Source organism: Pan paniscus, chromosome 2 (assembly GCF_029289425.2).
Source record: "Pan paniscus chromosome 2, NHGRI_mPanPan1-v2.0_pri, whole genome shotgun sequence".
Lineage (NCBI taxonomy): Eukaryota > Metazoa > Chordata > Mammalia > Primates > Hominidae > Pan > Pan paniscus.
Genome location: NC_085926.1, coordinates 15,846,332 through 15,870,493, shown reverse-complemented (window position 1 = coordinate 15,870,493; position 24,162 = coordinate 15,846,332). Strand labels below are relative to the sequence as shown.

Here is a 24,162-nt window from a genome sequence, read left to right as displayed (position 1 = left end):
ATCCACACCAGCAAATCAATAGGGTCTCACAGGTCAACTGACAGTAGCTTTCTAGAGCACTGTGTTAAAAAGTATTTTGAGGCTATGTCTAGGCTCAACACAAAAGAGCAACAGAAATTGATTTTCGATGTCTACTGTAGTTAAGGGAGAAGAGAGTGAACATGTGTGCTCTGCACAGGCTACTCCTGGACTAGAGTCCTGCTCTCAGTTGTCAGGGTCAGATATTCAAGTTTGCCAGTATATCAAAAGGTATTTGACCTCTCAGGGATAAAATCTATCAACCAAATTAATAAGACACTGGCTTATAAATCAGAAGGTCAGTTTATTTATCTGAATTAGAAATAAAACTATAAATGTGCACCTGTTATTAAGTGGAAATCTGCATGGTGTAGGGAAGAAATGCAGTCTCTGGAGTCAAACAGACCTAGTTTTGTATCATGACTGCATCCCTCAATAGCTACGTAGCTTCTTAGAGCAGAGATGATAAGGACATTGATGCTATGTCTGAGATCTGTAGAAAAAAAGGCCTGATTATGGATAACCCATTTACCATGTGATTATTACACATTGCATGCCAGTACCAAAGCATCTCATATACTCCATAAATATATACACCTTCTATATACTCACAAAATTAAAAAAATAAAAATAAAAAACGTCCTGATTAACTATGTCTGACCTAGTGAAGGTAGGAGAAGTAGGAGTGGCTATTGTTGGTATGTATTAGTATATGTTCTAGTTTTTACCAATCAATTCATGCTCCCGTGATGGAAAGTCTAATTTCTAGGATTGAAAAACTGTTTTGTGAACATGGATATAAAAGATGTTTGCTATATAATTTTTATGGCTCATATTACTGAGTTATCTTCACAATATAAATACAAATGACACAGAAATAAGAAATGATGATTTGTGGTTCTGAACACCCACTGCCCTGCTCAGACCTGGAGGAAAAATGGTCAGTTTTTTTCTCCTACCCACCCTCCATTTTATATGTGCCTTACAGATCAGTGTGAAAAGAAATATAATACAGGTCACGAATGTGAGCTACATAGTTTACATTTTCTAGTAGCCACATTTTAAAAAGTTAAAAGAAATAGACACAAGTTTTTGCAAATATTGTATCATACAGATTTTTTTTTTTTTTTTTTGAGACGGATTCTGGTTCTGTCTCCCAGGCTGGAGTGCAGTAGGGCGATCTCGGCTCACTGCAACCTCCACCTCCCCGATTCATGGGACTCTCCTATCTCAGCCTCCTGAGTAGCTGGGACTACAGTCACGCACCATGCCTGGATAATTTCTGTATTTTGAGTAGGAACGGTTTCACCTTCTTAGCCAGGCTGGTCTCAAAACTCCTGACCTCAGGTGATCTGCCCACCTTGGCCTCCCAAAGTGCTAGGATTACAGGCATGAGCCACTGTGCCCGCCACCACGCCTGGCCTCACACAGCTTTATTATCCATTATCCCTAATCTAGGTATTCTCACTCTCAGAGAACAACTTTTATACTTAGCTATTGGCCTTGGATTTCTTGGGTTAAGGATTGGTATCTCAGAGAAGGATACTGGAGACCTGGTCCCCATAAGTCTCTAGTCTGCACTTGCTCCTGAGTGGCAGACAGCAGCTATCCAGTTTAGTGTTTGTGGTTCTCTCTGTGAAGCACTGGTTTCTCCACAACGACTGTTCTGCCAGGCCTCCAGCCAAGCTAAACTTTTTTTTTTTTAACCTTAGATGCTCTCAAAATTTCCTCTGTAACCAGCCTTTTTTTTTAAAAAACTTGGCTAAAGGACAGGCTTCTTTCTCCTTCTTTAAACTAAATTTATGGAACAATTACTAGTTTTCTCTAAACCAGTGATTCTCTAACATGAGCAAGTATTAACATTACCTGGAAGGCTTATTAAAACATAGGTCACTGGTTCAGCTCCACAGTTGCAGACTCAGTAGGTCTGGAGTGGAGCTCGAGCAGTTGCATTAGCCAGTTTCCTGGGAATGGTGATGCTGCTGATCCAGGGATCACACTTTGAGAACCACTGATATAGGTCATTCATTTTGGTTCAGAGAAGAGATAACAGGTATTTGAAAATGAAAGAAGTTTGTAACCTAAAAAGCATCAGATTACATCTTCCCTCCAAAATAAGCTATACCCAGTCTGCTGGTATTCTTTCCCCAGAACCAGCATCTTAACAGGCTCTAACATTCCCTTTCAAGATTTCTCCTCCCATCTCCTGCTAGGGGAAGAGCAACCAGGCCCTTTCTATGTCCTTTCAAAGACCTCAATTATAGCCCTGTTATTCCATGGTACTGTAAGCATCTGGGCTTGCATGTTGACAGTTGTGTGCTGCAGGGCTGCAGACTCCTGTTAGCTTGCAGCACCATTTCCTAATACCAGCAGCTCTAAAAGTAGTCACTCAAAAAACAAGTCTTAAGGCTGGGCATGGTGTCTCACGCCTATAATTCTAGCACTTTGGAGGCCAAAACAGAAGGATGGTTTGAGCCTAGGAGTTTGAGACCAGCCTGGGTAACATAGTGAGACCCTGTCTCTACAAAAACATAACAAAATTAGCTGGACATGGTGGCACATGTCTGTAGTCCTAGCTACTTGGAAGGCTGAGGTGCAAGGACTGCTTGAGCCAAGAAGCTGGAAGGTCAAGGCTGCAGTGAGCTGTGACTGTGCCACTGCACTCCAACCTGGGTGACAGAGTGAGACCCTGTCTCAAAAAAAAAAAAAAAAGAAGAACATGTTAATTGAGTGAATGAATGATGATACATGTTTGGAAGAGGAGAAAGACTATTCATGGTAATTAAAACTGTAAAACTTTTACTAAGAGACAAAAGTGACACTGGAAATTATTTTTTTTTAAAAGCCCAAAACAAAGCAAAATAACGAAAATGCTTTGTCTTCTGAAAATTCATTATAACTTCAAAATCACTGACATGATGTCAATCACAGACAGTTCTAAATACTCATCGTGGTTTTACAGATATAACTTCCATTTTATATAGATGGGGTTTACTTGGAGTAATAGATGTACGGTATGATATTATGAAGAAAATGAATTCAGTGCCCTTAAAATGCTGGGTCTCAGAGGCTTTCCTTTTTACTTTAACTTTTCGTTTTGAAAAATTTCAAATACACTTGGCCCTCTGTATCCATGGGTTCTGCGTTTGTGTAGATTCAACCATGAATGGAAAATATTTGATCCTAATACAAAGAAATAACAAATGTTTGAGGTGATGGATATGCTGATTATCCTGATTTGATCATTACACATTGTATACATGTATCAAAATATCACACTGTATCCCATAAATATGTATGATTCTTATGTGTCAATTAAAATAATAAAAACAAAAAAGAAATGGAAACTTTAAAATATTCAAAAAACAATAAAAATAATATAACAAAAACAATACAAATTAAAAAACAATGCAGTATAACAACTACTTATATAGCATTTACATTGTATAAGGTATTATAAGTAATCTAGAGATAATTGAGTATACCAGAGGATGTGCATAGGTTAAATAATACTAGTTTATATAAGAGACTTGAGCATCCACAAATTATGGTATCAGCAGGGGGTCCTGGAACCAATCCCCCATGGATACCAAGGGATGACTCTATATACAAAAGTAAAGAAGACAATAGAATGAACTTTAATGAACCAATCATCCAGATTCATTAATTACCAACTCACGGCCAATCCTGTTTTATCCGTAACTTCACTAATTCATCTAATTATTTTTTAGCAATTCCTAGTGTAGTATCATTTCATCCATTAAAAACTTCAGTGTGTGTCTAATATATAAAGCTTCTTTTAAAAATATAACCATACTATCATTATCATACCTAAATAATAATTCCTTAATAGCATTGTATGTCTAACCAGTGTTTAAATTTCCCTGTCTCAAACTTTTTCAGTTTATTTATTCAAATTGGAAAACAAATTGTTTCATAAATTGTAATTGGTTAGAATGCCCCTTAAGTTCCTCTTTTTAATCACAAGGTTCCCATTCCATCCCTTTTTGTTTTCTTTAAATTTTACTTGTAGGAGAAACTAGGTTATTTGTGCTATAGTTTCCCACAGTCTAGAGTTCTAGAGCTTTTGTTTTTTGTTTGTTTGTTCGTTTTTGTTTTTGGTAGAGGCGTTGAGACCTGCTTGATTTATTCCAATTATTTAATACACAATGACACAACTGTGATCCCAAAGTATGCAAAGTTAAAGCCTTCAACAGCGGCTGAGGAGAAGGCAGGAATGGTACACCTGGGGATGGTGGTGAGTCAGGAATGACAGGCAGGTGGCCATGACCAGGGCAGCCTCCTCCTCAGGGCCAGGGACAGGGGAGCTGCCTGAGGAGCAGGACCCAAGGGTAGCCCAGGGCCAGGGAAGGGGGCAGAGACCACTCCTTGGTCTAGGTCAGGAGCTAAGAAGTGCCACATGGCTGAGGGGGCAGTGGCCCGGGAAGGGCCAGAGGCAGGGCCAGGAGAGCACCATTTCCTGGGGGGCTGGGGGCAGGGAGGTGCTCTACAGGAGAAGCCAGGAGGGGCTGCCTGCCCCTGGGGTGGGGGCCGGGCTGAAGCAGGCTGCAGCAAGAAAGACCTGAGGCAGGCACCTGAGACCCCGGCTGGCTGGGCTCAGGGGGCTCCCAGGGCAGCCTGGCCCAGGGAAAAGTCCTGACTGCAGGAGATGCTGAGCGAGGGGCTGCAGACCCCTCAGGACCTCCCCTCCTCTCTCACTGGACAGGAGCTGGGGAACCTGTAGTGCAAATCTGTGGACCACTCAGTTATGGAGGGAGGCGGTGCCCGAAGGTGGACACTGGGGTGCACCCCCTCCACCACCTCGACCTCCACCGCTGTCCTTAGTACAGCCGCTTCTCCTAAGAATGCAGGCCGTGGACGCCACCCTTGATCTGGGCCAATATGGTCCACTTCTCAAACTTGAGCTCTCCTGAGTACATCATGGACCAAAGGGCAGACAGGCTGTGGGCCCTGCTATCCTGGCAGCCTTGCTGGATGTCCGCTATGAGGTAGGACACGAAGTTCTGAATGGACCCTTTGTCCTGGATGGAGTTTGAGACATCCTGCGCAATCTTCACCTTATCCCCTTCGCTGAAGTATCATTTCTGGCTGCTGCTGCTCTTCCCCATGGCATCCAGCGAGCCCATGCCACGGCACTTCTTGAGCCACACCCCATCTGAGAAGAAGTACTCACCGGGGGCCTCCATGGTGGCAGCCAACAGGGAGCCCGTCATCACTGTGGAGGCTCCAAGGGCCAGGGCCTTGACCATGTGCTCCAAGATCTGGATGCCACCATTGAATATGATGGGCACACCAAAGTGCTGGGCATACTCGGCCACCTTGTACACAGCAGTGCCCTGGGGCCGACCACAGGCCATCACTTCCTGGGTGATGCAGATGGAGCCGCAGCCTATGCCCATAAGCAGCCCGTCCACACCAGCGTCAGGTTCTTGGCCTGGGCTGCTGTCACCATGTTCCCCCCAGTCACCTGGAGTTGGGGGTACTTTTGTTTGATGTAATGCACCATGGTGATCTGATGTGCCGAGTTCCCTGGGACAAGTCCAAGACTATACGTTGACACCCGCCTGGAAGAGCAGGTCCAGGCAGTATTTGTCATCCTCACGGGTGCCCACAGCTGCCCTGCACAGCAGCTGCTTGTGGGAATCCTTGGAGGCCAGAGGGTAGTCTCGGTTCTTCTTCAGGTCGGAGTGGGTGAGGATGGCCACCAGTTAATCGCGATCATTGACGATAAGCAGCTTCCCTTTCTCGCTACACTTAGGATCTCTTTTGCCTCTTTCAACGTCACACCTGCTGGAGCCACCACCAGCTCAATCCTTGGCGTCATCACCTCACTGAGGAGGGTGGTGTTGTCCTTCTCAGCAAGAAAGTCAGTGTCTCGGGAGGTGACGATGCCCACCAGCTTGGTGCCCGTCTAGTGATGGGGATGCCAGAGAAGCCATGCCGCATCTTGGCCTCCAGCACATCACCCACAGTGTGCGAGGGGCTCAGCACCACGGAGTCCGTGATGAAGCCCTGTTCAAACTTCTTGATCTTCTGTACCTCCTTGGCCTGGAACTCTGCGGTACAGTTGTAGTGAATGAAACCAATACGTCCCATCAGAGCCATCGCGATGGCCATGTCAGCCTCTGTCACAGTGTCCATAGGGGAGGAGATCAGCGGCGTCTTCAGCGTGACCTTCCGGGTCAGGGCTGAGGTCAGGTCCACCTCATCAGCTATGAAGTCTATGAATCCTGGAAGAATCAGCAAGTCGTTGTGGGTGAGGCCGTCAGCGCCGGCGAAGAGCTGGGGCACAGTGAGCCCATCCTTGGGCACGTAGCCGGTGCTGCCGCTGATCAGGTAGTCCGCCATGCTGCTGCCAGACCCCGAGACCCGACAAAAACACCCACGCGGCCGCCCGCTGCTGCTGCTGCTGCTGATGCTGCACCGCGGCCACGCTGCTGCCGCAGGCTGGGCAGGCCAGGGGCGGGGGCAGTCTAGAGTTTTAAGATTATATTTCTGTGTTATCATTTACCCCATCCACTCCCTCCCCTTAAAGTAATAACTTCTTTTAAAGCTTTTTTTGTTTGTTTGTTTGTTTTGAGACAGAGTCTCGCGGTCACCCAGTCTGGAGTGCAATGGTACAATCTCAGCTCACTGCAACTTCCACCTCCCGCGTTCAAGCGATTCTCCTTACCTCAGCCTGCCAAGTAGCTAGGATTACAGGCGCCCGCCACCACGCCTGGCTAATTTTTGTATTTTTTAGTGGAGATGGGGTTTCACCATGTTGGCCAGGCTGGTCTCAAACTCCTGACCTCAGGTGATCATCCGCCTCAGCCTCCCAAAGTGCTGGGATTACAGGTGTGGGTCACCACGCCCGGCCTAAAGTTTTTATATTTTATCTTTTCTTTAAAAAATAAGTTACACGGCCGGGTACGGTAGCTCACGTCTGTAATCACAGCACTTTGGGAGGCCGAGGCAGGCGGGTCACGCTATCAGGAAATCGAGACCATCCTGGCCAACATGGTGAAACCCCGTCTCTACTAAAAATACAAAAAATTAGCCAGGAGTGGTGGTGCGTGCCTGTAGTCCCAACTACTCGGGAGGCTGAGGCAGGGGAATCGCTTGAACCCAGAAGGCGGAGATTGCAATGAGCCGAGATCGCACCACTGCACTCCAGCCTGGTGACAGAGCCAGATTCAGTCTCAAAAAAAAAAAAAAAAAAAGTTAAACAATGGCATATCATACCATACATAATTTTCTGTGCCTGCTTTTTTTCATTCAACTTTATACCTTGGTGATTACTCTACGGCAGTTTACAGAGGTGTTCCTCATTCCTTTTCTATAGCTGCATATTACTTCATCATGTAGGTGTTACATAACATATTCAACGAGTCCCCTGCTGATATACATTTGAATTGTTTAAAGTTTGTTGCCATTTTAGGTAGTGTTGCAGTGAATAGCCAATATGTCTCTTTGTGTTTTTGCCAGAGTATCTTTGGGATAGAATCCTAGAAGGAAGACTGCTGGGACAAAATATAATTGCATCATAATTTTGCTACAAATTGCAGAAGTGCTTCTTTTAAATGCAATGTATTTCTGGAAGTTTTATCATAAAAGAAATCCTGAAACAGATCCTATTTCAATTATCTACTGCTATATAACAAATCACCCCCAAAAGTATGGCTTAAAACAAATCACCCCCAAAAGTATTGTTTGTCATGATTGTTCAACTAAGGTGGGACTCCTCAAGAATGGCTTGTCTGTGCTTCATGGGGTGGCTGCTTCGTGACTCCTGAGGAAGCTGGGATAGTTTGGCTAGAGCTAGAGAATACAAGATGGCTTTATTCACATGTTTTGCACCTCACTTGCAGTGGCTGGAATAGTTGGGTGCTAGCTAGGCTTCTCTCTCTCCATGTGGTCTTACATCATCCAGAAGGCCAAGCTTCTTAAACATGGTGCCCAAATCTCAAGACAGCAAAACTGGAAGTTGGAAGGCCTCTTAAGGTCCAGGCCCCAAAGTTAGATTAACATCACTTCTACTGAATTCTATTAGCCAAAGCTAGTCACATGGCCATCTATATTCAAGTGGGGAGGAAACAGACTCCATCTCTTGTTGGGAAGAGCAATGTACATATACAAAGATGAACGAAATTGTTGATGGTCATCTTTGCAGACAATCTACCACAGATCCCAACTACATATATGCATTCTACAGGCCATAAATATATGTCCTATTCTTACCTACTTGAGCATCAGCAGAACCTGTGGGAAGATTCCATGAAGGTGATATGAAGTGAAACACTTCTGCATATGGTGGTGTTAAAAGGGGACCAAAAGTGGAGGTTATGTCTACCAAGGAAAAGGGTAAAAGTCTTGCTTTTAGGCAGGGCACTTAATCATCTATCTAGACAACTATAAACAGCTTTTATATTCCTTCATTCTATTTGTGTTTATTCAAGAATACTGTTTCAGACTGAAAGAGTACAGTGATGAACGTAACAGACAAAATCCTAGCTCTTGTGGTATTTACATTCCAAATGGGGAAATACAGAACATGATAAGGGATAGAAAGACATGTAAGAATATCCTGTCCTTGAGGAAATTATAATGTTGTTGAAAGCGGGGGTGATAGGCAATCATTGCCTAGTTAGAGATAACAAGAAGACAAATACAAACTTTGTATAAATAGAGATAAACAAACACATATTAGAGCATCTGCTCTGCATAAGTAGCTACACCACCAGGAGGAAAGTCTGCAAAGGTCCAGAAAGTAACGAGGAAGAAGAGTTAGGAGAAGGAGGGATCACTGTGGCCTGGGAGAGTCAGGGAAGACTTAGGATGAGAGAGAGGCATAGTGGAACCAGAATCTTTCTTTGTGTATCTGATGACCTACTGGCAAGTCCCAGGGGCTGCTGTGTGATTAGAGCTTCTCACCAGGATAGCTTCCTTCTAAGATGGCCTCCCACTCCTTGCTGAGAGAGGAAGACAAAGTGGGTTTTTAAAACTGGCTGATTTACCTGGTAAATAATGTACTTCTAGTCTATAGAATACTGTATTTTTCAAAGGCAAAAATATTCAAGGCTTAGTCCTTGCTGCTCATATCAACATGCTCTCCCTTGATGAGCTCACTCAGTCTTGTAGCTTTACATAGCATCTAAATGCCAATGACTCACAGGAGGATAATATCTTCAGTTCTGACATCTTGCCATACTCATATATCAACCATTTTATCTACATATCCATTTGGAGATCTAACAGGCACTGTAAGCGTCACATGGACAAAACCAACTGCTTGATTTTCCCTAGAGAAACTCTGCTCCTCTCCCAGTTTCCCTGTTAGTGGCACTACTACCACCAAATTACTCAGACCAAAGCAATGGAGTCTTTCTTGTTTTTTCTCTCACTCCGTATCCAATCAATCAGCTGTCGAACAACAGTTGAAGAACAACAGCTGAACGATCCTGTTTGTTCTATCTTTTGAATGTATCTCTCAAACTCCTAGCCTCAAGTTATCCTCCCACCTGGGCCTCCCAAAGCACCACCACACACAGCCTACTAGAATATATCTCAAACTCAATTACTGCTCAATACTTCTTCCCCTGCACCAGCCCATCATCAACACTCATCTCCTAACTGATCTCTTGCTTCTTCTCATGCTATTCTCACTCTATTCCCTACAAAACTGTCTGGGTAAACTTTTAAAGATAAAAATAAGGTCATTTAAAATCCCTGACTAAAATTCTTTAGAGAAAAAAGGAAATAAAATTAGAGGAAGAAAACATGACCAGAAAAGAAAGAAAGGAAAAAAAAACCTATAGTGGCTTATCACAGTAATTAAATTAAAATTCAAACTTCTACCCTTACAACTTTCCAGCCACACTGACCTTCCTTATGTTTCTTAAACATGCTGAATTTGTTGCTTCCTTGGGACTTTTACATTGCTCTTCCCCAGATCTTTGGCTGAAAACTCCTTATTTTCTACTTCTCAGCTCTCAGGGCACCTTACAGATACCTTTTCTGACTGTCCTACCTAAAGAAGTCCACAACCAAAACTCACTAACCAAGGCACAGTGGATACATTGATAAATATAACAGACAAGGTCCTAACTCTTGTGGTACTTATTTTCTAAATGGGGGGAATGCAAAACATGGTAAGAGACATCTTGTTACTCTGTTTTATATTCTTCATAATGTTGATCATGCTCTGAAAAAATATCTTATTTATTCATTTTCTTGTTTATGTCTATCTTTGCCATTCAGTATATATTAACAAAAGGAGAGAAGACGCATACCTTAGCTCTCTTGCTCTCCACAAAGCCACTAGTCCTTACAGTAGTACCCAGCATACAGTTGGATCTCAAAGCATCACTGAATATGCTTGTACATATTCAAAAATGTAGGAGTAACATCACAGCTATAAAGGAAAAATTCATTATAGTGGAAAAACTGTTAATGAACCCCTTTACCCAAATAATATCCTTCCCAACCTTGACATCTAATCCAACCCCAAAATTTTCTGATATCAAGGGTTAGTGGACCCATTCCTTATATTGGCTACCAGGGAAATGTATGTCAACCTAATTACATCAGAGCAACACACATTTCCTGGAGGGCAACACACTTCTTTGCTTCCTGTAAAAATGTATTCAAAGTTGTGTTAAACAACATTGTTACCGTTACAGATTCTTGTCGTATTTTCTTTGTTTCTTTGACATAAGCAATCATGACCTAGCTAGAACCAAACAGAGATAACGGAAAGACAAACAAAAATTTAGGAAAGTGGACAAAAACAAACACAGATTAGGCCATCTGCTCTGCATTATATGATCTAACACAAACAACAATGAACCTGACTTTACATTCTGATGCTGGACAAATTATGTAGTCCTTTATGGTTCATGTTCTTCTGTCTGTAAAATCTGGACAGTCATGCTTATTTATTCTCCCCAATTTCCGTGTGAAATAGCTATTATTTTATTTCATAGAATTATGAAATGTTATGCCCTGCAGAAGCTTGAGAATCATCTCATCTGTATCCAAATGTGGAAACTGAGGCCTAATGAGGTTAATTGATTTACCCAGGCTCACAGCTAATTACTGACAAAGCTGGAACTTATAATAGAAATCGGATTTTCTGACCCTTAGGCAAGTGGTATTTCTGCCTCACCATACTGCAATGTTTGCCTTACTGTTTCGTTTTTGATGGAGGAGTATATTATCTTCCAATTAGCATGTAATCCTTGAGGATGTGGTAAGTTGTTCTTCCCACAGTAATTAGTTGGCCATATGTAAATAAATATTTATTAAATAAAGGAATAGTTTGCCATCAGTCCATGGCACCTGCCACCCCTCTATGTTGTAATCATCTACTGACCTTTCAGTCATTTCCTCTCATTCATTCAAAATTTTAGCATATAGGTCCCTGTCTCTCCAATGTGACTTGTTATTCTTGGTGACTTCAACAAGCACTAAATGATACATCTGATACTCTGGTCATTCAGTTTCTTGACTCCTCACCTCTAATGATCTTTTTCTCCACCCCACCTTAGCTACCCACTCCCATGCTCATGTACTATTACTCTAAAACCTTGATTTTAGGCATTCCATTATTTGACTACCTCCTTCTATCTTCCTAGTTCACTTATTCTAATACACTCTAACTCTTCTTTAATCCTATCAGGAACTCTGATCCTTTGGCCTCATCAATTTTTCATGGGGCTTCCTTTCCTCACTGTCCTTTTTATCCAGCCTAGATTCCATGGTCCATGACTGTATTCATACTAATTAAGGGTTTGTCAGTGTACAACCCCTAAGGCCCTTACCACTTCTTTCTCCATCATACTGTCCTAAAAAAAAACTCCAATCTTGGTTAAAGCCAACTCTCTGCGTGATCTTTTCCTGCACTTAAGCATGAAATGAACCTGGATAAAACAATCGCAATTGTGTTGACTGGTTAAATTTATGATCACACACTATAGGAGTGTCTTCAGCAGTACCCAATAATTCTACATTTCCTTGGCCAACCCTCTCCTTCTCTTCTAGGCAGCTTTCTCTCTCTTTAAACCATATACTCTTGATGCCCACTCCTAAATTTTACCTGATACCTTCATCTATTGATTTGCTAGGGAAAAAAATAAAAGTAAGCAAAAAAGAGGTACTAGAATCTTTTCCAATAATCTATCTTCCCCACCCCTCACCCTCTACCATTTAAAATGGATGAGGTGTCCAAGCTCTTACTAAAGGCTAAACTCTGTTGAGAGACAATTCTCTAAGAGTCTCTTAAATTTCCTTGTTCCAGACTATGTAATCAAGGATTGAATGTTTCATAGCCTTGGAAGATAGAGATAGTGTCTCCCTCTGGAACAAACAGCAAGAATGTTTACTGCTCAAAATAATAAAAACAATGTCTCTGGAGCAAAGGGCACACACCTTTATTGCCCAATATAAAAGATTGAGGTTCCCTAAGTTCAGAGTTCCTCACTTGTAATGCAACTCAATGCATATGCAGGTGTCATCTTGCCCTCTTCACATTGATCTGGGGAATTGGGGTGTAGGGAACTGGTGGTGTGAGAAATCAAAGCCTTTGTCTTTGACCCAGGAGTTTCCTGTTTGCTGAGCCTCCATGAAACAGTGGCAGGCTAACTTGTTAGCTTACAAATACAGTAAAATCTCAGACCCTTCAGAGTTCCTGACGTACTTTACTTCTGAACTACATCTCATTCCCTCCTGCCTTCTCAAGGACTTTGTGCCTGCAGGTATCTACTCTCTCTTGCATCACCAACTTTTCCCCCTTTTACCTTTCAATTACTCCTCAGTCTATACATACAATATCTCCCATCTTAAAAGACAAAAACAACTTCCCTTAGGCTTTTCATCTCTCTCCCTACTACTCCAAATCACTGCTGTCCTTAATTTTAACAAAACCCCTTGGAAGAGTTGTCTGTATTCATTTTTTCCACTTCTTCACTTCTTATAATGAGTTCTGTTCCAAGTCATTCCAATTAGATTTTTATTTATGCTATTTTCCCAAAATCCTTCCTAAGATTGTCAACAAACTCCACATGGCCTAATCCAATGGTCAATTCTCATTTTCTTTTATAGGAATTAGCAGCACTCAACCAGTTGACCACTCTGTCTCTATTGAAATACATTCTCTCTTGGTTTCTGGTTTCTCTTATCCCAGTCTCCTTTTCTGGCTCTTCCTACTCTATTGAGAAGATCACGTGGAGTTTTTTTGGTGCTTTATTCCTCCTTCATTCTTGATTTTGGTAATTAGTAATGTTTCTCTTGTTTCCTTGGTCAGTCTAGTTAAGGGTTTGTCAATTTTGTTGATCTTTTGAAATAAAAAACTTTTAGGGATTTAAATTTTTTATCTATTGCTTTTCTACTCTAATATTTATTATTTTATTCCTTCTGCTTGTCTTGGGCTTAGCTTGCTCTTTGTTTTCTAGTTTCTTAAGGTGGAAGCTTACATTTTTTATTTGTCTTTTATTATTTTCTGATATAGGAATTGAAGTTATATTTATTTGTAAGTACTATTTTAGATATATCCCATAGATTTTGATGTTGTGTTTTTGTTTTCATTCAGTAAAACTTAATTTCCCTTGTGATTTCTTCAACTCATGGGTTATTTAGAAGTGTGTTGTTTAATTTCCAAATATTTGATGTTTTCTCCGGTTTCTTTCCCTTATAGATCTCTAAATTCCATTGTGGTCAGAGCACATGCTTTGTACAATTACAATCTTTTTAAAAATTTTACTGAGACTTGTTTTGGGCTCTATTACATAGTCTATCCTGGAGAATGTTACATGTGCACTTGAAAAGAATGAGTACTCTGAAGTCATTCAGTGGAGTGTTTTATAAATATCAGTTAATGATAGTGTTGTTAAAGTCTTCGTTTTATCAATTATTGAAAGTGGGGTACCGAAATCTTTTAAAAATAATTCTTATTGTGTATATTTAAAGCATATGATTTTGTGAAGTACATATAGATAGTAAAATGGTTCCTATAGTGAAGTAAATTAACATATCCATCATCTCACATCGTGTGTGGCACTCACATTTTGTGTGGCAAGAGCAGCTACAGTCTACTCACTTAGCAAACATCTCCAAAGCAATACACAATTATCAACTATAGTCCTCATTTTGTACATTAGATCTCTAGACTTATTCATCCTACATTGTATCATTTGAACTACATCTTCCATTTTCTCTACTTCCCACCTTCCTCCTAATAACCACTGTTTAGTCTGTATCTCTGTATACTTGAATTTTTTTAAAGATTCTGTATATTAATGAGATCATACAATATTTTTCTTTCTGTGTCTGATTTATTTCTCTTAGCATAATATCTTCCTATCTTCCAGGTTCATCCATACTGTGGCAAACAGCAGGATCCCTCCTTTATTTTATTTATTTATTTTTTTAAGACAGTCTCACTGTGTCGCCCAGGCTGGAGTACAGTGGCACGACCTTGACTCACTACAACCTCTGCCTCTCAGGTTCAAGCGATTCTCCTGCCTCGGCCTCCCAAGTAGTTGGGTCTACAGATGCCTGGCACCACGCCCGGCTAATTTTTTTTTGTATTTTTAGTAGAGACAGGAGTTTCATTATGTTGGTTGGGCTGGTCTTGAACTCCTGACCTTGTGATCTGCCCAGCTCAGCCGCCCAAAGTGCTGAGATTACAGGCATGAGCCACCACGCCTGGCCAGGATTCCTCCTTTTTTAAGGCTGAATAATATTCCACTGTGTAAGTATATGTAACACATTTTCTTTATTCATTCATCCATTGACAGACACTTAGGTTGTTTCCAAATCTTGGCTGTTGTGAATAATGCCACAAAGAACATGGGAATGCAGATATCTTTGTGGGATTTCATTTGAGTATACACCCAGAAAGGGGATTTCTGGGTCATATGGTACTTCTATTTCTGTTTATGAACTTCTATACTGTTTTCCATAATGGCTGCACCAATCTACATTCCCACCAAAAGTGTACAAGGATTCCCTTTTCTCCACACTCTTGCCAATACTTATCTCTTGTGTTTTTGATAACAGCTGTTCTAATTGACGTGAGGTGGTAACTCGTAGTAGCTTTGATTTGATTTCCCTGATTAGTGGTATTGAACATCTTTTCATATACCTGTTAGCCATGTTTGTCATCTTTGGAGAAACAGGTCCTTTGCCCATTTTTATATCAGCTTATATGTTTTCTTGCTATTGAATTGTGTAAGTTCTTTATAAAGTTTAGATATTAGCCCCTCGGCAGAGCTATGGTTTGTAAATTTTTTTTCCTTCTGTAGGTTGCCTTTTCATTTTGTTACTGGTTTCCTTTGCTGTACAGAAGCATTTTAGTTTGATATAGCTCCATGTATTTATTTTTGCTTTTGTACCCCAAGCTTTTGGTGTGATGTCCAAAAAATTATTGCCAAGGCCATGTCAAGAAGCTTTTTCCTTATGTTTTCTTCTAGGATTTTTATGGTTTCAGGTCTTATGTTCAGATCATTTATCCATTTTAAGCTGATTTTTGTGCATGGTATAAGGGTCCAATTTCGTTTTTTCACATGTGAAAATCCAGTTTCCCCAGCACCATTTATTGAAGAGACCATCCCTTCCCCATTATGTCCTCTTGGTGACCTTGTTGAAAATTAGTTAATCATGTATGTTTGGATTTGTTTCTGGACTATTCTGTTCCACTGGTCTATGTATCTATCTTTATGCCAGTACTATACTATTTTCATTACTATAGCTTTGTAATATAATTTTAAATCAGGAAGTGTGATGCCTCCAGCTTTTTCTCTTTTTCTTTTAGGATTTTTTTCTATTTTAGGGTTGTTTTCTATTTCTATAAACAAATATATTTGTTTTATATATATTTCTATAAAACAAATTTTAGGATTGTTTTCTATTTCTATGAAGAATGCCATCAGGATTTTGATAGAGATTGCATTAAATATGTATATTGCTTTGAATAGTATGAACATTTTAACAATATTCATTCTTCTGATTCACATGCATAAGATATCTTTCCTTTTATTTGTGTCTTCTTCAGTTTCTTTCAAGCTGTTTTATAGTTTTCGGTGTATAAGTCTTTCACCTCTTTGGTTAAATTTATTCCTAAGTACTTTTTAATGATATTATAAATGAGATTTTTAAAATGAAATCTCTACTACTGTTGAATTTGCTTCATCCATTTATTTTGGAGGTCAGTTCTTATATAACATTTATTATTCTAGATGTATTGACCCCTTATCAAAATGTCTCCAGTAATATTTCTTAAGTTTAGTTTACTATTTTGATATTAATGTAGCCACTCCAGATCTCTTATGGTTACTGTTTGCATAATGTATCTTTTCCATCTTTCACTTTCAACCTACTTGTGTCCTTGAATCTCAGGTGTATATCTTGTTTTATTCAGTCTGATAATATCTGCCTTTTAGTGGAGATGTCTAGTTCATTCATAACCAATGTACTTATTGATAAAGTTAGAATTTCTTTTACCATTCTGAGTTATTTTCATTGTGTCATGTCTTTTTTTATTCCAATGTAGCAATATAATTATTAAAATTTAAGTTTATATAAAATGCCAACATATTTGGAGACTAATGATTTCTCACTAAAGAAAACATGCAAAATACAGATAAATGAAGAAATGACTCATACTTCTGTCATTCAAACATAATTTCATTTAATACTATGGTATACTGTCTTCTGGTCTTTAGTTTTTTTCTATTCATAGATGTTTGCTTATTTCTGTTTATTTTTTACAGAGTTTATATTATACTATGTATACAACTGTTGCATATTTTTCTTATGTAGTCTATTATTTATATTTTTCATCTACTTCAACCACAGAAAGGATGTCAGCAGCAGAGAGATACTTGTAGTAGTTAAGCAGAGATCCTCTTGAAAAAGCTTTTGAATAAATGAAATGGTTCTGAATGGCCCTATTTTTAAAATAACTGTACTTGGATGTCAGAGGGTTGGGCTGAAATAAAAGGTATCTGAGAAGCATTTGCTGCATCAGGAATCTCGGTGTTAATACACTTGATGTTAGCCTCTATTTATGAAACAAAACGAAGAAAGGTCATGTTTGGTAAAATTCACCTCTAAAATGGCTGGACTTCGTGTCTTGGGGGAGTGGTGTGAACTATTGATTATATATGTGTGTGTGCATATATTCTCACATAATATCAAGCTTATTGATTTTATGGCATTCAACCATTTTGTCTGTTTCTCTCGCGGCTCACTGCAACCTCCACCTCCTGGGTTCAAGTGATCCTTCTTCCTCAGCCTCCAGCTGGGATTACAGGCATGTGCCACTACACCCAGCTAATTTTTATACTTTTAGTAGAGATGGGGTTTTGCCATGTCAGTCAGGCTGGTCTTGAACTCCTGACCTCAAGTGATCTGCTAGCCTTGGCTTCCCAAAGTGCTAGGATTACAGGCATAAGCCACCGCGCCTGGTATGTTTTTAATGGGGCATTTGCCAATTACTCTATGTAGTTTCAGCAAATTTTGCTTAATGTGGTTAAATGCACACAAGTTCATGACTACATGGTGGCTGTTTATCTTTTTGGTGGACAGTTCCTTTTATGATGACTACACATTACTTGTTAATTCCTATCAATCCTTCTTTCCTTAAATTCTTATGCCTGATATGTTATTAGATGAATAATATTTTGATTAATATTTTCTTGGTATACAGTTCTTTTTAAATCCTTTCCCTAAACTTTTGCAATATGTTTTAACCATATATCTTGCAAATAGCTGGTTTTTAAAAAAACTCAGTCTGAATGTGTTTGTTGTTTTTTAATAGACAGATCAAATCCATTTATATTTATTGTGATTAACAATATCCTTGGACTTCTTTGTACAATCTCATTTGAGTTTCCTATTTATCATACCGTTAATTTGCCTCTCTTTATCTCTTTTGCCTACTATTTCATTAACTAAGTTTTCTCTAGGCCATTTTTTTTTTCTCTATAGGTTTGGAAGTTCCACATACTAGTTCTCTTATTTTGGTGAATACCTTTAAATGTTTAACATGTGTATCAGTAATGGATTGTGTTATAGTCACGGTTGCCATAATCTTTTAAATAACCTTTCTATATGTGGGATACTTTTCTGATTATAGGTCCTACCTACCCAGGATAGAATTGCGAACTCAAATTTCCTGCCTCTCTTGCGGTTAGAATGCAGGCCTGTGACATTGGCTCTACTTACTAGATGTACCCATGGAAATGTAAGGAATGTGAGGATACAAGCTCTGCAGACAGCTACTACTCTTCTGGCTACAAGATCAAGTTCCAGACACAGAATTGACACTGATCCTGGGAGCAGGAGCAAATGAAGAAAAGTCGAGCTCCTGATATTTGGAGCTTGATGGGAACAGCATGCCAGTTAGTTCTGCCATGGTTTTGGGCATTTTTCTAGAAGTTTAGCCCAGGATTGTTTTTCCAGCTCTCTCAATAATTTTGTTATAAATTTTTAAAATTCCTGCATGGATTCTGTTGTTTACAACAAAGAACTTTAACCAGTATAACTTGTCAAAGTCTAAGGTGAAGGAATATTTCATTGCCTTTGAATAAAATAACTCCAGAATATTTTAGCTCAGAACTCCCTCCTACCATCATCTACCATATTTTAATAGATATTTTAATTTCACCTGGTTTTAAAATTCTAAAATACTAGCACTTAAAAACATACTACTGATTCATATTAACCAAGATACTTGCTAATTTGTTCATTTTTTTCTTCAGGTTTCAGCTTTTTTCTTGTTGGAGTATATTTCCTAGGACTTCTTTGAATGAGTATGTGTGCATCCTAAATTTTGAAAATGTGTTTATTTTGTCCTTTCTCTTGAAAGATGGTTTAGCTAGGTATAGAATTCTAGTTTCTCAGTTTTGGTCTCTTAATACTTTGAAAATATTTTCCATCATCTTCTGTCACAACTGTTGGTGATAAATCTGCTGACAGGATGATAGTCATTTCTCTTAGGGTAATTTGACTTTTCTCAGTGGTAACTTTTAACATCATTTTGTTATGTTTGGTATTCTTTAATTTCATTACTATGTACAGGTCTCAATTTCTAAAATTTATTCTGCTTGAGACAATGTACTCCTTTGATCTGACAACTCACATTTTTCAAGTCTGAAAATTTCTCAGACATCATCTCTGGAGATCACCTCTCCTTCCTTCTCTCCTCCTGAAACTCTTTTAAATATATGTTGGACCTTCTACTTCCAGCCTCTGGGTCTCTGAACTTACCTTTGCTGCCTTTTCTTTTTCTTTCTTTCTTTTTTTTTGAGATGCAGTCTTGCTCTGTCATCCTGGCTGGAATGCACTGGCATAATCAGAGCTCACTGCTCAGCCTTGAAGTTCTGGGCTCAAGGGATCCTCCCACTTCAGCCTCCCAAGCAGCTAGGATTATGGATATATGCCACCATGCCCAGGTAACTTTTATTCTTAGTAGAGATGAGGTCTTGCTACGCTGCTCAGGCTGGTCTTGAACTCCTCACTTTAAGCAGTCCTCCTTCCTTGGCCTCCCAAAGTGCTGGGATTACAGGTGTGAGCCACTGTGCTTCGCCCTTTTGCTGCTTTGTTAGTCTGTTACACGCATTTTCATAAGATAGGGATTATCTGGCTAAAAAGCCTTAAATATTTATCTATTTCCTACCACATAAGCTGCTCTTCTGGCTTTCAAGGTCCTTATGCATCCAGGCTCTGCCATTGATTAGTTGGGTAACTTTGGGAACACACAATTTCTTTGGGCTCCAGTTCCCAACATAAAAAGGTTAATAAAAAATTTAAATGAAGCAAGCATATAAGGTGCTGTGCAAGTGCCCAACAGTAAAAATAGTAGTAGAACAGTAAATAAAACGTGGTGTGGCTGCCTAGCTCACAGCAAATACCCTGGCGGTCACATCTGTATAACATCTTTCCTTCTATCATTTTGGACATGAATTCTGAATGGAGACTGTCATCAGCCCCAAGACCTTGCAGTAGTGATTGGCTGAGGCATGAGCACATGAGTCTAGTCCAGCCAATTAGTCATTATTTCAGATGTCTCAGGAATATTGACTCTTTTCTTTTTATCACTGCAGAGTACTTAAAATGTGTCAGTGGAGCTACTGGCTGTAGTGATAGAGAAAAAGAAAGAGACGTGGAAAACAAGAGAGAAAAATTGATTACTGGCAACAATTAAGTTCCTGGCCCCATTGGCTTCGATGATACGGTTTTTTTTTGGTGTTAAGAATTTCCCTAATATGTAAATATTTCATTATAAGCAGGAATAGCCTTATAATGAAGATTTTAAAAATATTAGAATGTGAATATGCACCTTATTTTTGCTCAATTGCATAGTGTTTTTTTTTTTTTTTGAGACAGAGTCTCACTGTGTCACACAGGCTGGAGTGCAGTGGCACGATCTCAGCTCACTACAGCCTCTGCCTCCCAGGTTCAAGCAATTCTCGTGCCTCAGCCTCCTGAGTAGCTGGGATTACAGGCATGCGCCACCACACCCAGCTCATTTTTGTATTTTTAGTAGAGACAGGGTTTCGCCATGTTGGCCAGGCTGGTCTCAAACTCCTGGCCTCAAGTTATCTGCCCATCTTGGCCTCCCAAAGTGCTGGAATCACAGACATGAGCTACTGCACCTGGCCGTATAGACTTTTTTTTCCTATTTTTTTCAGCAGCTATGAAAATGTACAAGGCATCTTCAAAAAGTTCATGGAAAATGCATATTATGAAAAAATATGCATGGATTTTAATTTTTCCTTTTTTTTTTTCTTTTTGAGACAGAGTCTTGCTCCATTGCCCAGGCTGGAGTGCAGTGATGCCATCTTGGCTCACTGCAACTTCTGCCTCCCAGGCTTAAGTGATTCTTGTGCCTCAGCCACCCAAATTATTGGTATTACAGGCACGCACCACCACATCTGGCTAATTTTTGTATTTTTAGTAGAAACAGGCTTTGGCCACATTGGCCAGGCTGGTCTCAAATTCCTGGGCTCAAGTGATCCACCTATCTTGGCCTCCCAAAGTGCTGGGATTACAGCCATGAGCCACTGTGTCTCGCTGGATTTCAATTTTTTTTCACCAACATAAACTTATATTAACTTGTTATAATGTATCTGAACAGGATACAGTTTGCAGCACTAAGAAGGATAAGACGTCAGTTTGAAAAGAGCCCGTATCAGAACAACATGAATTCTGTTAAAATTGAGGCAAGAACAAACCTCAAGTTTATGGTGAAGCTTGGGTGGAAGAATGGTGAAATCGTTGATGCTTTATGAATAGTTTATGGGGACAATGCCCCCTGCCCCCCAAAATAAGCAGTTTACAAATGGATAACTCATTTGAAGAAGGGACAAGACGATGTCAAACATAAAGCCCATAGTGGCAGACCATCCACATCAATTTGTGAGGAAAATATCTTGTTTGTATCCTAATTGAAGAAGACTGACGATTAACCGCACAAACAAGAGCCAACACCACAGACATCTCAATTGGTTAAGCTTACATAATTCTGACTGAAAAATTAAAGTTGAGCAAACTTTCAACTCAATGGGTGCCCAAACCATTGGGCCCAGATCAGTTTCAGGCAAGAGAAAGGCTGTCAATAGAAATTTTAAACAAGTAGGGTCAAGACCCTAAAACACTCGTACACTTCTTCAAAGAATTCTAACAGATGAAACATGGCCTTACTATTATGATCCTGGAGACAAAGCACAATCAAAGCAATGGCTACCAACAGGTGGAAGGGTCCAGCCAAAGCAAAAGCAAATCAGTCAAGAACAAAGGTCTTGGCAACAGTCTTTTGGGATGTTCAAGAGATTTTGCTTGACTTTCTGGAAGGACAATGAATGATAACATCTGCTTATTATGAAAGTGTTTTTGAGAAAGTTAGTAAAAGCTTTAGCAGGAAAATGCTCAATAAAGCTTCACTAGAGAGTCCTTCTTCAACATAATGCTCCTGCTCATTCCTCTCAACAAACAAGGGCAATTTTGTTAGGATTTTGATGGAAAGCCGTTAGGCATCCACCTTATACTCCTAATTTGGCTCCTTCTGACTTATTTTTGTTTCCTAATCTTAACAATTCTTTAAAAGGCACGCATTTTTCTTCTGTTATTAACATTACATTATTACTGTAAAAAAGACTGCATTGACATGAATTCCCAGGACCCTCGGTTCTTTAAGGATGAACTAAATGGCTGGTATCATTGCTTATCATCTTGAACTTGACAAATCGTATGTTGAGAAATAAAGTTTATATTTTAATTTTAACCTTTAATTCTATTTCCCACAAACATTTGAAGTACCCTGTAATTGCTGTCATAATAATAATATAGTGTAATGGTCCTTCAGAGTTTTCCACAGCCTTTCATATCACTATCTTATCTGATGGTGTCAGATGAGTAGGCCAGGAAATGTTAAGCTTAGTTTTTTTATGAATGTTGAAACTGAGACACAGAGAAGTTAAATGGTGTTCATGGTGCAGAAGGGTGAGAACCCAGCTAGGTGTGAAGCATCATCTATAAGGAGAGCTCCATGCCTACTATAATGCAGATGGTACATCATAAAACATTTTCATTAATTACTGTTAATTAGAAAATTTCAAAAGAGTCCTGGAAAGTTTCATTAGCTTCAATCACAAAATCTATTAAAATGCATATTTAGTCCATAAATTCATACTCTCAAACACACTTACATTCTCCCAAAAAATCATCTTTGCCATGTTCCTAATCAGGTTCTCATTGTGTTTTTAAATTCTAGAAATTTAACCTAGAGGAGAGATTATTTGGCGGGAAGAGGAGGGCTATATTAATTCCTGGCTCAACATCCATAGTGCTTAACAGGCTTACTTATAAATGAGGGTAAATCCTAACACTCCCAGGCCAAGATAGAACACGATTGGATATGGCACATTGGTAATTATTTACAAAGCTAACTTGTAATCACAAAGTACTGTAGTAATATTATCACAACATCTTTGTTTTGGAGAACTCAAATGCTTTCACGACATTAACTCATTCACCCTCACTGAACTGATAAGGAGGGGTTGGGTGACAAATAGTATCTCTATTTTATCTGCTGGAGTTGAAATAAAGGGTAAAGGAGCTACTGAAGAGAATGCAAAGCAAGAGCAGTTTGATTTCCTTTTCAGCCTCATTATGACGGTTAGATCACAGTTATGAGAATTCCTCCATTTTAAGTAGAAAATATCATGACGAGGGACATAATTTTAGGTAAGAAATTGTTTCAATGGAACCATGGCATGGATATGTCAAAGAATATTGGAAGGGTCGTACTATCAGTTAATCAGGTGTGTTTTTTTTATCTTGCACTCTATTTTCTTTCTTTTTTTTTTTTTTTTGCGTGGCTAAAGCTAAGTTTTTTGTTATAAGTGCAGCATTACAATAATCTGATAGTCCTGACGAAGATCTCCATTTCTCTAGACTGCCATTAGGCTCGAATCGATTCTCTAAAGTCCATCCCAAGAGACACAACTGATGTAGTGGGTAGAAGAGACTTTTAAAAACCGACCCTGACGTCACACATTTGTGTTTTAACCATCTGCACCTTTTATAAACCAGAGGCTGGAGCCGCCCGGGCGGACAGACCCAGGCGCACAACAATCTTCTCCCACACGAGCCTGGAATGGCAACAGCGTGCGGCTGGCTAAGAAAGAAAAGCCGTTTCAGAGCTGCGGGGTGGCGTGGGGGTGTGTGTGGCAGGATGAGGGAGTCATTCCTCTTCTCCTCCATCCAAGGATGCTATTTATTAGAAATCCTGCACATCTTTTTTTGTTTGTTTGTTTAAGAAAATTGATTTCTCTCGAGTGGGAGGCAAAATGCTTCAGATGCGAAAGAAGGGGTGGAGGCAACAAGCCTGGCTGGGGAGCTTTCAAGGGAAAACCACACAGCTTAGCTTCGGATTGGGACTACGGGCAGAAAAAGGATTGGGCGTCCACAACCTGTTCGGCTGCGAAGACGACGCCCTTCCGTCCAGAGTGCCAGCATCACCCCCGCCCCTCACCCGGTCTCGGCCTGCAGCCCCCGGGGAGGACAGCAGCGCCCCCCATTCCGTGACCACCTCTCATCCCACTCCTTGGCTCCCCACCCTCCCCAAACCCAGGGGCACAT

The 24,162-nt window shown here is 40.0% G+C and overlaps 1 long non-coding RNA gene and 1 pseudogene across 2 annotated transcripts in view; both read right to left on the bottom strand.

Annotated features, from left to right (window-relative positions):
• The window catches only part of LOC129397379 (uncharacterized), a 109,492-nt gene that overhangs the window by 85,259 nt on the left and 71 nt on the right, over positions 1-24,162 (bottom strand). The gene's annotated exons all lie outside the window — the stretch shown is intronic.
• LOC129397378 (inosine-5'-monophosphate dehydrogenase 1-like) lies at positions 4,768-24,159 on the bottom strand (annotated as a pseudogene). Its single transcript, XR_008955356.2, has one exon. The product of XR_008955356.2 is annotated as an inosine-5'-monophosphate dehydrogenase 1-like (transcript).